This window comes from Xenopus tropicalis, chromosome 8 (genome assembly GCF_000004195.4).
Source record: "Xenopus tropicalis strain Nigerian chromosome 8, UCB_Xtro_10.0, whole genome shotgun sequence".
In the NCBI taxonomy this organism is placed as follows: domain Eukaryota; kingdom Metazoa; phylum Chordata; class Amphibia; order Anura; family Pipidae; genus Xenopus; species Xenopus tropicalis.
This window is the reverse complement of record NC_030684.2, coordinates 133,100,241-133,112,861: the sequence shown is the minus strand read 5'-3', so window position 1 is coordinate 133,112,861 and position 12,621 is coordinate 133,100,241. Positions and strand designations below refer to the sequence as shown.

The window sequence follows — 12,621 nt, the reverse complement described above, 5'->3', positions numbered from 1 at the left end:
TATGATAAAAGGGCGCTGACAGGAAAAATGGGGCGACAATATGATAAGAAATAGGAAAAGTAGGTTGTCATGGCGGAGTATTACAGTTGAGGTGGGCTCTGTTAGTCTGGTAACATCGCACATGAGTTGATCCCGGTGATGCTGATACATTATGACTGTAACAGGGATCACATGACTGCTTTGTTGCTTGCGGGGGGGGGTGGGGGTTAACTCGCTGGCTTCTGGGGCGCGCCGGCGCACAAGCAGTTAAGCGGCCAGCCATCCAGGCGGAGGGATTCACAGCAACACGATGCAACCTAACACCCCTCGACGAAAGCACATGGACTGAGCCCGCCTCTCCGTTCCGGTTGGCCTGCTGTCACCAGCGCCGCTTTCCTATTGGCCCTCCTCCGCTGCCCGTCATTCAGCCCTGAACAGCAAGGCACAGCAGTTACGTTGTATGTATATTTTTTTTTTCCTGGTTGGAAATTGAGTTACAGTGTAGCAGGCACGGGAAGGAAGGGGGCAAAGGGAGGAAATTAAGAGGGCAGCTCGGCGGCGGAGGCTGACACTGACACTGAGGCTGAGACTCTCTTTTCCAGGAGGAAGAAAAGGAAAAAGGGAAGTGGCTGACAGTGACAAGCCGCTGCTGGTAAGTGGAACAACCGACCCCCCCCCCTTCCTTGACACTTGAACTGTCCCATTTACAGTGAGTAGATAGGGGGTCAGTACCACTGAGGGGTAAAAAAGGGGGGGGAGGATCATGGTAGGGTGGGCTGCAATGCCCTGTAGAGGAAGGTCAACAAACCCTCCTATATAAACTGTATGCCTGTAAGAGAGCAGGCCTCTGTGGCAGTGCTGGGGTTAATGAGCCCCTCCAAGAAACCCAGCACCCCATAAAGCCCTGACTCTCACCATAATAACCCCAGCAGGGTGGGTGTGAGAGATCAAGGCTGGCTGTTTTCCATCTTATTGTTATATGTATGTATGTGTATATGTAAGAATACCTGTATATTTTTATACTATAAAATACTTGCCAGCCCTTCTGTGCCAGGGGGGGCAGCCAGCCTAGCGCTGGTATATAGGGCAGCGCAAGTGCCCCACCTCCTATATACGCTCTTAGGCGATATTCCATAAGGCGGAGGGGGGGGGGGGGGAGAAGGAGGGGGTTGCCAGGGGATGTTAGAAAGTAATGGCAAGGTTCTCCGGATAATGTTGAATGTATGTCCCTGCTGCCTGGGTCTTTTTATGGCAAGAAATGGAAGATTATACCTGACGGGGGGGGCTAATCCGTCAGACTGTTCTAAAATATCCGTGAAATAGATCTTCTTACATCTGGTCGGTCATAATAAAGCACAGAAGGGCATTGGAGTAGTTAGTAGGGGGCATCTGGGCATCGCGGTGCCTATTATTTTGCTGTTCGGGCACCTGCCCAGATGTTTGTTATGTTTCTATGAAATAGTGGGCTGTTCCCTTGACAGTTGGGTGTTTGGGATGGGGGGGGGGCACATACCTAAATACGTTCTGGTGATGTTGGGGGTCTGTTTACTTTACACCGGTGCACAACCGAGGACTTTAATCTGTTCAAAAAACACTGAGGTCAGGCCGACAACGTTTATGTCACTCTTGGCTGTTATTTGCCACACTTGCGCTCCCCCCCCCTTCCCCAGTAAGGAAGCCGACCCTCTTAAATCCCCCTGAATTGTTGGTTTTAGTCATTACTTCTATAATCGCCAAGCGCTATCCATTACATCTGCTCATCTGCATCCCATTAAATCCCTTTCTGAGAAGTGCTGGTGGTTTGGGGTGGGGGGGGGGTGTTGATGTTCTTTCTGGAATTCTCACAATCACTCTCTTCTGGCTTTCCTGCTTGCGCAAAAAGAAAAAAAAAAGTATAAATATTTGTACGGACCCGATTGGGTTTGATTAATGCGCCCGCCGAGAGTTTGTATACTTAGTTGTGAGGCGCAGGGTGATACGGCTCAGTAATAATGGAGTTATGTGGCAAAAACTTCCCCGTCCCCTGCCTTATTACAAGCACTTTTGCTCAAAAAAGTGCGTTTTAACAGTCGATCCCTAGTTGTTCCTGAACTGTCACCCTCTTTCCCCATGTAGTGCATGAGGGGGACCTATTGTAGATAATATATATCAGTATAGGACTTGGGGTGTTCACTGTGTAATGTATCGCTGCTCTTGTTATGAAATAAGAAGAGTCTGACTGCAAAGAGGGGCTTGAACATATATATTCATACATACATTGTGTCATGAGTCATAATAGCAGCTCAGATACATATATATTTATATAAAATGAATTGTAAAGCCTACAGCTCCCAACAGCCCCTGTTGTTGGAAAGGGTTGCAACATCTGGAGTTGCAGAGCTTTCGTCTCTCCTCGGCTTTATATAAATAAATACTGCATTTTTCTCCCATTTCTCATGCCTCTGCCTGGCAGCAAGTCTCCCTTTCATGTATAGTTCTGTTTTATATTCTTTTCATCTGCCTCCTCCTCCTGGAGAAAGCAGTATATGGCCTTCATAAATAACAACGCCACGTTTTTTATCTCGGTCCTTGGCTGCGCTTCAGGAGAGGAATAGGTTAACCATTGCTGGAAATATCTTGCGTTCTCCATCTATTTGGAAGTTGTTTCCACGTTCAGCTACTTGTTGTCACAGTGGAACAATGGTATCTGTACGTGGCCGGCTGGTATGGCAAGAATGAATGCAGGCAAATACCTTGCAAATCTGTTCCTTTAATGCAGCTTGTGAACCAGGGCAAGGTTAGCCACCTGCCAGCTACCTTTATGTGAAACGTATTCCCAACGCGTTTCGCTGCGTAAGTGACCGCTCTCTAGCCAGGGGCATAACAGTGAGGTCCTGACTGGCAAGTATAGATAACATGGCACTCTGATTTCAGAGTATAAAATTAGCAAAATTTACAATGTATTTCGACGGTAGTGTAAGCGTATACTGAGGTCGAAATGTGTTGGGTTAGTATTTCCCCTGGCAGAAGTCATTGCTTATCCTGTGCTTGAAATGCGTAGGTTCCGTTTTGCCCCAGTGAAGACGCTACCTGTAGTACAGTGAAAAAGCATTGAGTTAATGAAGATGCTACTTGTACAGAGGTCAAAATGGATTGGGTCAATTTTATTTCCTGATGAAGACGTTTATTATATTAAGTTGGAAACGTGCGTATTTTCTCTGAAGAAGATCCTGCTTACACTCCGGCTAAAACGCGTTGGGTTAACTTTTGCTTTGATGTGGCTGATATTTAGGCTGAAACGCGTCGGTTTGATTTTGCCCATACTGAGGTTGAAATGCGTCTGGTTAATTTTGCATGTCGGTGAAATTCGAAATGTATTCTTATAACTGGAGTGCCCTGTTACCGTAAAATGCTTTGCTATATAGGGGCACACTACAGTGAGCACCCCAGGATAATTAGTGTATAAAATAATAATGGCACCCAACAGTGAGAACCCCAGGATAATAAGTATATATATTAATAATGGCACCCTACAGTGAGCACCCCAGGATAATAAGTGTATATAATAATAATGGCACCCTACAGTGAGCACCCCAGGATAATAAGTGTATATAATAATAATGGCACCCTACAGTGAGCACCCCAGGATAATACGTGTATATAATAATGGCACCCTACAGTGAGCACCCCAGGATAATAAGTGTATATATTAATAATGGCACCCTACAGTGAGCACCCCAGGATAATAAGTGTATATAATAATAATGGCACCCTACAGTGAGCACCCCAGGATAATACGTGAATATAATAAGAATGGCACCCTACAGTGAGCACCCCAGGATAACAAGTGTATATAATAATAATAATGGCACCCTACAGTGAGCACCCCAGAATAATATGTGTATGTAGTAATAATGGCACCCTACAGTGAGCACCCCAGGATTATAAGTGTATACAATAATAATAACGGCACCCTACAGTGAGCACCCCAGGATAATACATGTATATAATAATAATGGCACCCTACAGTGAGCCCCCCAGGATAATACGTGTATATAATAAGAATGGCACCCTGCAGTGAGCACCCCAGAATAATAAGTGTATATAATAAAAATGGCACCCTACGGTGAGCACCCCAGAATAATAAGTGTATATAATAATAATGGCACCCTATGGTGAGCACCCCAGGATAATAAAGGTATATAATAATAATGGCACCCTACAGTGAGCACCCCAGGATAATAAATGTATACAATACTATAATTGTGTGAGGCTACCTATGTCTTTGGCTCTTTTGAGGCTACTCTGTTATGGGCCCTCAGGTACACGTGCAAATTGATCTGAAATCTCAATGTTTTCGATTGGGGGAGTGCAGGTCCCGTGTCTCTCATGTCAGTTAATGACAGCCCTGCAACGTAACCCTTCCAGCTGATACCCTGGCTTATGGTGGAAAGGTGACAGCGCTCCTTGTCACTTATGGCGTGATTAATGCTCCCTAGTGATGGTAGGCAGTCCCGGGGCAAGCGCAGCAGCCAGGTCTAAACTTGAACCCTATAGGTCATTACTATCAATTATCTACAGGGCTCCGGGAGAGATATTGCACCGCTGAGCTAACCCTTTCACTGCCTGCAACAGCTGCCGCTCACGTGATTGCATCTGGAACGTGCAGCGTTGGTAACCAGTAAGGAATATATATATATATATATATATCTCCATTGTTCCGATCCCTTTGCCCTGGGATTGTGTGCAAAGTATATAGTTAGGCAAGTGCATCTATAATACTTTATATTAGAGCTTTACAGAATAAGATACAGGTATGGGATCCCTTATCCGGAAACCCATTATCCAGAAAGCTCCGAATTACGGTAAGCCTGTCTCCCATAGACTCCACTCTAATCAAATAATACAGAATTTTAAAACTGATTTCCTTTTTTTCTGTAATAATAAAACAGTATCTTGTAATTGATCCCAACTAGAATATAAATAATCCTTATTGGATGCAAAACAATCTTATTGGGTTTAATTAATGTTTTATTGATTTTTTTAGTAGACTTGGGGTATGGAGATCCAAATTACGGAAAGACCCCTTCTCCGGAATACCCTTGGTCCCGAGCATTTTGGATAATGGGTCCTATACCTGTATAAGTAATAAGGCGCCACACTGGGTATATTGCCCCGGGCCCCACCACCACCTCTCTCTCTATTTTAGGAGGACAAGGCCTGTTCTTGGTAGCTATGGGAATGGCAGTTCTCATGCCAACACGTTGTCCTTCTCCCGCCCTCCCTTAATGGAAACTGTCATGCCAGATAACTGGACGGTGCTTCCTCCGAGCTCAAAGCCTCCGCATACTTTGATATGATTTCTTTACGATTGTTCCACTGTAGAACGAGCCTTTTAAATCAATCACATGAGCCCTCAATGGGAAACTTCCCCTTTGCTAGTTCCCATCATCCCTTTCTGCCCATGCATTCTACAGCCTCAATCCTCCAACCAGTCCCAAAATGTCCTATATAGATAGATAGATGATAGATAGATAGATATAGATATGGAATTGTTCTTCTTAACTCCCTGAGTGCTGGAAAAGTGCATCCCGTAATCACTGAAGGGGTTAAGGGAAATTTCTAGGCTTTGGTACCTGCTCACGTTAGCCGCCTCCTTCCAACACCCATGGGTGCTGCCAGGTTACCCCCCAGGAGAACGGAGCAGGCATTTGTTGATGAGAGGCTTAGCGGTGCACATAATTAATAGAAAAAAAAATATATAAATTTGCAATTAGGCTGGCGATACCCTGTCATTACTGTTAACACGGTAAGTGCAAATGCTGCGGGTGACAGCGGCAATTAGGCGTTTTAATTTCATTTTCTAACCAGAAAGCAGGATTTGTAACCAACGCTTGACTCATGTAATTGCGTTGCCGAGAATGAGGATTCCTGCACGAAGACTAACGGTATCATTAGCACCTAGGGAGATGCTGTGTCGGACTCGGATAGCCCCATCTGATTTTCTATCCGTATTCCTTTAGAAGTAGCGCTCCACCTTAACTGAATTTGCAGACACTGATACCTCGAGGCAATCTGTCATTGGTCTATTTATTTTATTTGCGTCTTTAAATTGCTATGAAGTTGCTAGGGTCCGTGATCCTAGAAACTGGGCAGAAGCTTGAATAACAGAGGACAAGTAGTAATAGCAATCTAACATAGATCACATACATAACATATACATCAGGGTCCCCTACATGAACTGTAGGGTACATAGAGTATACATTAAGGTCTGATATATATATATATATATATATATATATATATATATACTGTAGGGCACATATACATTAGGGTCTGATATATATATACTGTAGGGCACATATACATTAGGGTCTGATATATATATACTGTAGGGCACATATACATTAGGGTCTGATATATATATATATAAGTTCAAAGTATCGGCACTCACCAACCAGAAACACCAATGTCCGGGTGCTAACCATAAAATAGTATAAAGTCTCGCAGAAAGCACTCCAGGAGAAAATAAAAGACAAAAAAGTTTATTTAGACCCAAATGTCTATCCTGATGACGATCCGGCATGGATCGAAACGCGTAGACATTTGGGTCTAAATAAACTTTTTTGTCTTTTATTTTCTCCTGGAGTGCTTTCTGCGAGACTTTATACTGTAGGGCACATATACATTAGGGTCTGATATATATATATCAGGGTCCAATACACAAATATACTTTTGGTTCCAACATTTGACCATAGGTGTCCTATACTGCAGGGTTTAATACATGAATTATAGGTCACATGTACTTTAGGTTCTGGCAAATGGACCAAGGTCACATATGGATTTGGGGCTAACACGTGCACTATAGGTTTCATATACTGTGGGGTTTTACAAAGAAAATAGAAGATAAAGATATTTTGGTTTCCAGAAGTCAATATATAAGAACATTATTATTTTCAGTATAAAAGGTCTAATAGAGCTGCTTGAAAACTTATGTCTATAGAGTTGCTGCTTTTCATTGTGCTGCTGTACCATCTCCCATATACAGCATCAACATATGAACACGTGCGGGGAAGGATCTATACGGCGGTGCCGCGGGCCCCCACCGAGATGTATATCTCATCTGATAGCTGGCCTGGTTTGGGCAGCCCTCAGATTTTGACCATATGCATCTGAATGCTTCTGGGCCGACCACCATTATGGGGCGGCTGTTTCATTGATCCACTACCTCTCTGTGCAATAGAAATGTTCATGCATTGATTTTTCTATCTGTTCTGCTTTTGCCTTCATCTGACAGATGACTCAATAAGTCGTGATTGCTAATGCCAGCATGGAACATGCCATCGGATTGGTGTTAAGTTTCATTTGGGGCTATTCCGGCCTAGAAATGTCAGTAGTGGGGCAGAGGTCTGTATGTATTTTCCTTGCACTTCCTATTTCCTGTTATAGGAAGTGAGGTATGTAAATGAAAATGCCTTCCCCTAAATTAGACAGAATAAGAAATGTCAGCGTGTGCAATATTAAATATATCCGTAAACTTTTAGCTTCAATAACAGGAGCAATATTTGCACCAGTTCTAGTAACCCATAGCAACCACAACAAATATAGCTGGTTTCTGGTTGCTGTTGGTTACCAAACCTGGAGCAAACTGTTTGCCACATTGTCAAATGAAATAGAGAAAAGATCTGACATTCTAACTGCTTTCTGGTTACTAAGAAAAGTAACCGTAGCAACCAGGTTTAATGCCATTGACCATATCAAACTAAAGGTTAATATTAAAGGGATTGTAGATTAGTTTTTAGTGTGATGTAGAAAGGGATATCCTGAGACAATTTTAATTAGTCTTTATTTGTAGTTTTTGAATTATTTAAGTCTTTGTTCAGCAGCTCTCCAGTGTGGAATTTGAGCAGCTCTCTGGTTGCTAGGGTCCACTTTAACCTAGCAACCAGGCAGTGGTTCGCAAGAGAGACAGAAATATGAATAGAGGAGGGCCAAAATAGAAAGATAAGTAATACAAAGTAACAATATTACTGTAGCCTCGCAGATTAATACTTTTTTGGCTTCTGGGGTCAGTGACCCCATTTGAAAGCTGGAAAGAGTCAGAAAAGAAAAGGCAAATAATTTAAAAGCTATAAAAAAAATGAAGACCAATTGAAATTGGACATTATTGAATGTCACTAAGGACATTCTATAATATACTGAAAGTTAACCTGAAGGTTATCCACCCCTTTAAGGTGAACTACTCTTAAAAAAACCTAGGGAAGCAGTTTTGAGGGCCCATCCCAGAGCATTAGGATCTGGGCAGGGCAAGTGCTAATGATGAGAAGCTTCCTGTTTAAAACAAATATAAATAACAAAGTTTATTTTATAGCCATCTGCCCTCGAATGTATCACTGCCAGTATCTGTAGGGTCTGTGACATGCATCACATATATTCTTTGTGCTCCGGCCAATGAGACTCTTGTATTGTGTCAGTTCCAAGGTCAGGAAGAGAGGATCCTGGGAAATATGAACAGTGTCAGGTAGAAGGGAGTTATTGATTGGTTGCTCAACCCCAGGGAGCAGAAATTAGAGACGCATGATGCAGAGTAACAACGCTGGTATGGGAGCTTGTATGCTTGTGTTTTATTAAACTGCACTTGCTCCATATTTTTACTGTGGTTTCCTTCGTTTTACTTTCTTATAGGGTTGCCTTTATTTAAAATCCAGTGCTGTGAAAAATGGCTTGCAAATGCTCTGTTATACAGATAGCTAGAATCTCAGCCATAAAGCAGGGCAGGACTGCTGCTTACAATGGGGGGATCAGATAGGATCTGTGCCACTGTGACAGAATGCTCTGTTACACAGATAGCTAGAATCTCAGCCATAAAGCAGGGCAGGACTGCTGCTTACAATGGGGGGGGGATCAGATAGGATCTGTGCCACTGTGACAGAATGCTCTGTTATATAGATAGCTACAATCTCAGCCATAAAGCAGGGCAGGACTGCTGCTTACAATGGGGGGGATTAGATAGGATCTGTGCCACTGTGACAGAATGCTCTGTTATACAGATAGCTAGAATCTCAGCCATAAAGCAGGGCAGGACTGCTGCTTACAATGGGGATCAGATAGGATCTGTGCCACTGTGACAGAATGCTCTGTTATACAGATAGCTAGAATCTCAGCCATAAAGCAGGGCAGGACTGCTGCTTACAATGGGGGGATCAGATAGGATCTGTGCCACTGTGACAGAATGCTCTGTTATACAGATAGCTAGAATCTCAGCCATAAAGCAGGGCAGGACTGCTGTTTACAATGGGGGGATCAGATAGGATCTGTGTCACTGTGACAGAATGCTCTGTTATACAGATAGCTAGAATCTCAGCCATAAAGCAGGGCAGGACTGCTGCTTACAATGGGGGGATCAGATAGGATCTGTGTCACTGTGACAGAATGCTCTGTTATACAGATAGCTAGAATCTCAGCCATAAAGCAGGGCAGGACTGCTGCTTACAATGGTGGGGGGGGATTAGATAGGATTTTACTTTACTTTCCCTATTTGAAGACATTTGCCAGTGCGGAGAGTTGTTGGGAGAGTTGGGTGACATTGTTTTGCACATGTGACAAATTCTGCCATGATCATTGCGTTGTCACTCAGTCCCAGCGCTGGATACCTCCCCACCTTGCTGTTACTGAGTCATTAGGTGGCACAGGAGAATAGTGAGCAGCAAGGAGCAGTGCCCAGTAATCAGCCCATGGGGTGTATCTCACTAGGCACTCGCACACGCCCTGCTCCTTTCCAACGATTACTCTTCATTAATTAGCTGGATGGCTTAGTCATTAGCAGCAGGGAAGCCAATGATTCAGGAAAATCCAGCAGCCCATTTTTTTTTTTTTTTCGGAATTACCCGGTCTCTGCCCATGTTGGCTGGCACACAAAGGATTATGGGAGAGGAAGTGTCCGTCCACATTTACTGTGAAACAATAAAATTTATAGCCAGATGCTGCAAAATCGGGTCAAACCATTGTATGTGAACCCCCCACTTGGTTCCTCCGAGCTGGGGGTGCCATTACCCTTTGCACCCTTTGCTTCTTCCAATTACCAATGTCTCCAAGATATATCCTAGTACAGGCAGTATGGTAGCTCCACATAGAGATGAGTTCAATATCCATTATATGACAGTCCCTAAGGGTGAAGACACACTGAGCTACTTAGTAGCAGCTACTTGTCACGGCTACTTAAAGCCAGAAAATCCCCTGCCATAGACAATACTGAGAATTGCCTCTGCTAAAACACACACGGAGAGACAATTATCAGTAAATGATCAGCATTGTCTGTTTTAGTAGCTGCTACTAGTAGCTCCGTGTGTCTTCACCCTTAATCTGCATTGAATAACCTAGTTCCGCCCCCCATTAACCTTTTCAGGTACAGTAAGTCTCCTTTTTTTTTATCTGTTACAGTTTCCCTTGACATTACCAGCCCTATGGCAACACCCACACTCCTTATTGCCATGTCACAATAATGTCAGTAAATAGGTACAGATATGGGACCCGTTATCCAGAAATCAATTTTAAAAAAATCTAAATTATTTGATTAAAATGGAGTTTATGGGAGACAGGCTTTACGTAATTCGGAGCTTTTTGGATATCGGGTTTCTGGATACCTGTACTTAAAGGGGTGGTTCCCCTTTCAGTTAACTTTTAATGTGTTATAGAATGGCCAATTCTAATCAATTTTTCAATTGGTCTTCATTTTCTCAAAGTTTTTGAATGATTTGCTTTCTTCTCCTGATACTCTCCAGCTTTTCAAATGGGGGTCACTGACCCCAGCATCCAAAAAAACAAGGCTACAGTTTAACTGTCATTACTACTTTTTATTACTCATTTTTATATTAAAGCCCACTCATAGTAACATTGTTAGTTAGGCTGAAAAAAGACATACGTCCATCACGTTCAACCATAATGCCTATATATAACCTGCCTAACTGCTAGTTGATCCAGAGGAAGGCAAAAACCCCATCTGAAGCCTCTCTAATTTGTCTCAGAGGGGGAAAAATTCCTTCCTGACTCCAAGATGGCAATGGGACCAGTCCCTGGATCAACTTGTACTAATAGCTATCTCCCATAATCCTGTATTCCCTCACTTGCTAAGAATCCACTCCTATTCTTATTCCAGCCCCTCATTTAAATTCGTGCCTGGTTGCTAGGGTAATTTGGACCCTAGCAACCAAATAGCTGCTGACATTCCAAACTGGAGAGCTGCTGAATAGAAACTCAAAAACCCCAAAAAGAAAACCAATTGCAAATTGTCTCAGAGTATCACTACACGATGCTAAAGGTTAATATGAAGGTGCAAGAATGAGGCAGGAACCGCCATATAAATGCCCCTGTGTTTCTGCAGCTGCTTTACAATAGGAGGATAGGGGCAGCTTCCTGTTCTGTGAAAGAGGAAATGCAGAGTGCAGAGGAAGCCTGCTACCCCCGTGATCTCTCCTTAGAAACGGCAAGTCGTACCATCGCCGCGCAGTGCCAACCAAAGGCCCACGGCGGCTCCACGCTCTAAGGCAGAATGTTTCTTTTTTTTTCATTTGTGAAACCGTATGAATTTGGGAAGAGGTTGCAGTTCAGCTGTAGCTTTAACGCTGCGTCTGTTGGTTTTCGCCTGCTGTACCTGCCAGATCCCCTGTTGGGAGCAGCTGTTGGCATAATTCCGCCAGCCCAGTGACATGTTGTCCCTTCCAGTTGGTGACATCAGCGCTCTCCTCTCTCTCGCTGCCTCCTTGCCTGTCTGCCGGCTCTCGGCCGCCCTTACAATCTCCAAGGTTATAGGATTCCTCTAACCTTGCAAACTCCCCGCTGTCTTTGTCAGGCACCAGATTCTTTATCTCATTCATCAGAACCCTTGCATTTTTTTTAAAGGGGACCTGTCACCCTAAGAAATAATTCCAAATCCTTTTTGAATCCGATTAGTAGAGCAAAATAAACTTTACTTACACTATTTCAAAGATTGAATTTATTTTCCCTTCAGTCTTGGAATTAGTAGTAATAGCCAGCAGGCCGGCGCCATTTTGTGTGCACTGTTATTAAGGGAAGCTTTGTATCACCCCAAAATCTTAGGCATTTGCCATCTAGGTGATGTATAGGAAGTGCTGAATGGAAAGTAAAAGTAATTGTTTCTAAAAATCTGAGCTGTCAATCATATATTGCCTGCCCCGTCTCTATGCCGAAGGCATAGAGGCGGGGCAGGCAATATATGATTGACAGCTCAGATTTTTAAATACATTTATAAGAGGTATAGATGGTTTAATTAAAAAAAGAATTTGGGTTTCATGTGTAATCTTCAAAGGACTTTTATTATACAAATTGTGGGTGACAGGTCCCCTTTAAAGGCAAACTATACCATCTTTTTTTAATTGCAATTTGTAATACAAATTTATTTTTATTTGCCCTTATTTTTCACCAGTTTATGACTGATATTGCAGCTTCAGCCTTGCCTTTCACACAGGTGTCATTAAATCTTCCTGGCCATGTTTACCAGACCCCTAGCCATCCTATTGTGTTAGAAAAAGAAAATGGGTGCAGCCTGATGTTACGAGGGGTGTGGCTAAAGAAGCTAATGGAACTACCCTTAGGTATTCCACTGTATTCTGGGTATAGCTAAGGGCAATGATACCCAACCAGTGG

At 43.2% G+C, this 12,621-nt stretch overlaps 1 protein-coding gene across 4 annotated transcripts in view; it reads left to right on the top strand.

The window, feature by feature from the left end:
- The first annotated feature begins 399 nt into the window (after nt 1-399).
- The window catches only part of mef2d (myocyte enhancer factor 2D), a 127,241-nt gene continuing 115,019 nt past the window's right edge, over nt 400-12,621 (top strand). Inside the window, exons 1-2 of one of the 4 annotated variants that reach the window (XM_031890603.1) lie at nt 400-437; nt 582-631. The gene's annotated coding sequence lies outside the window, so the exon portion shown is untranslated. 4 annotated transcript variants of the gene reach the window in all.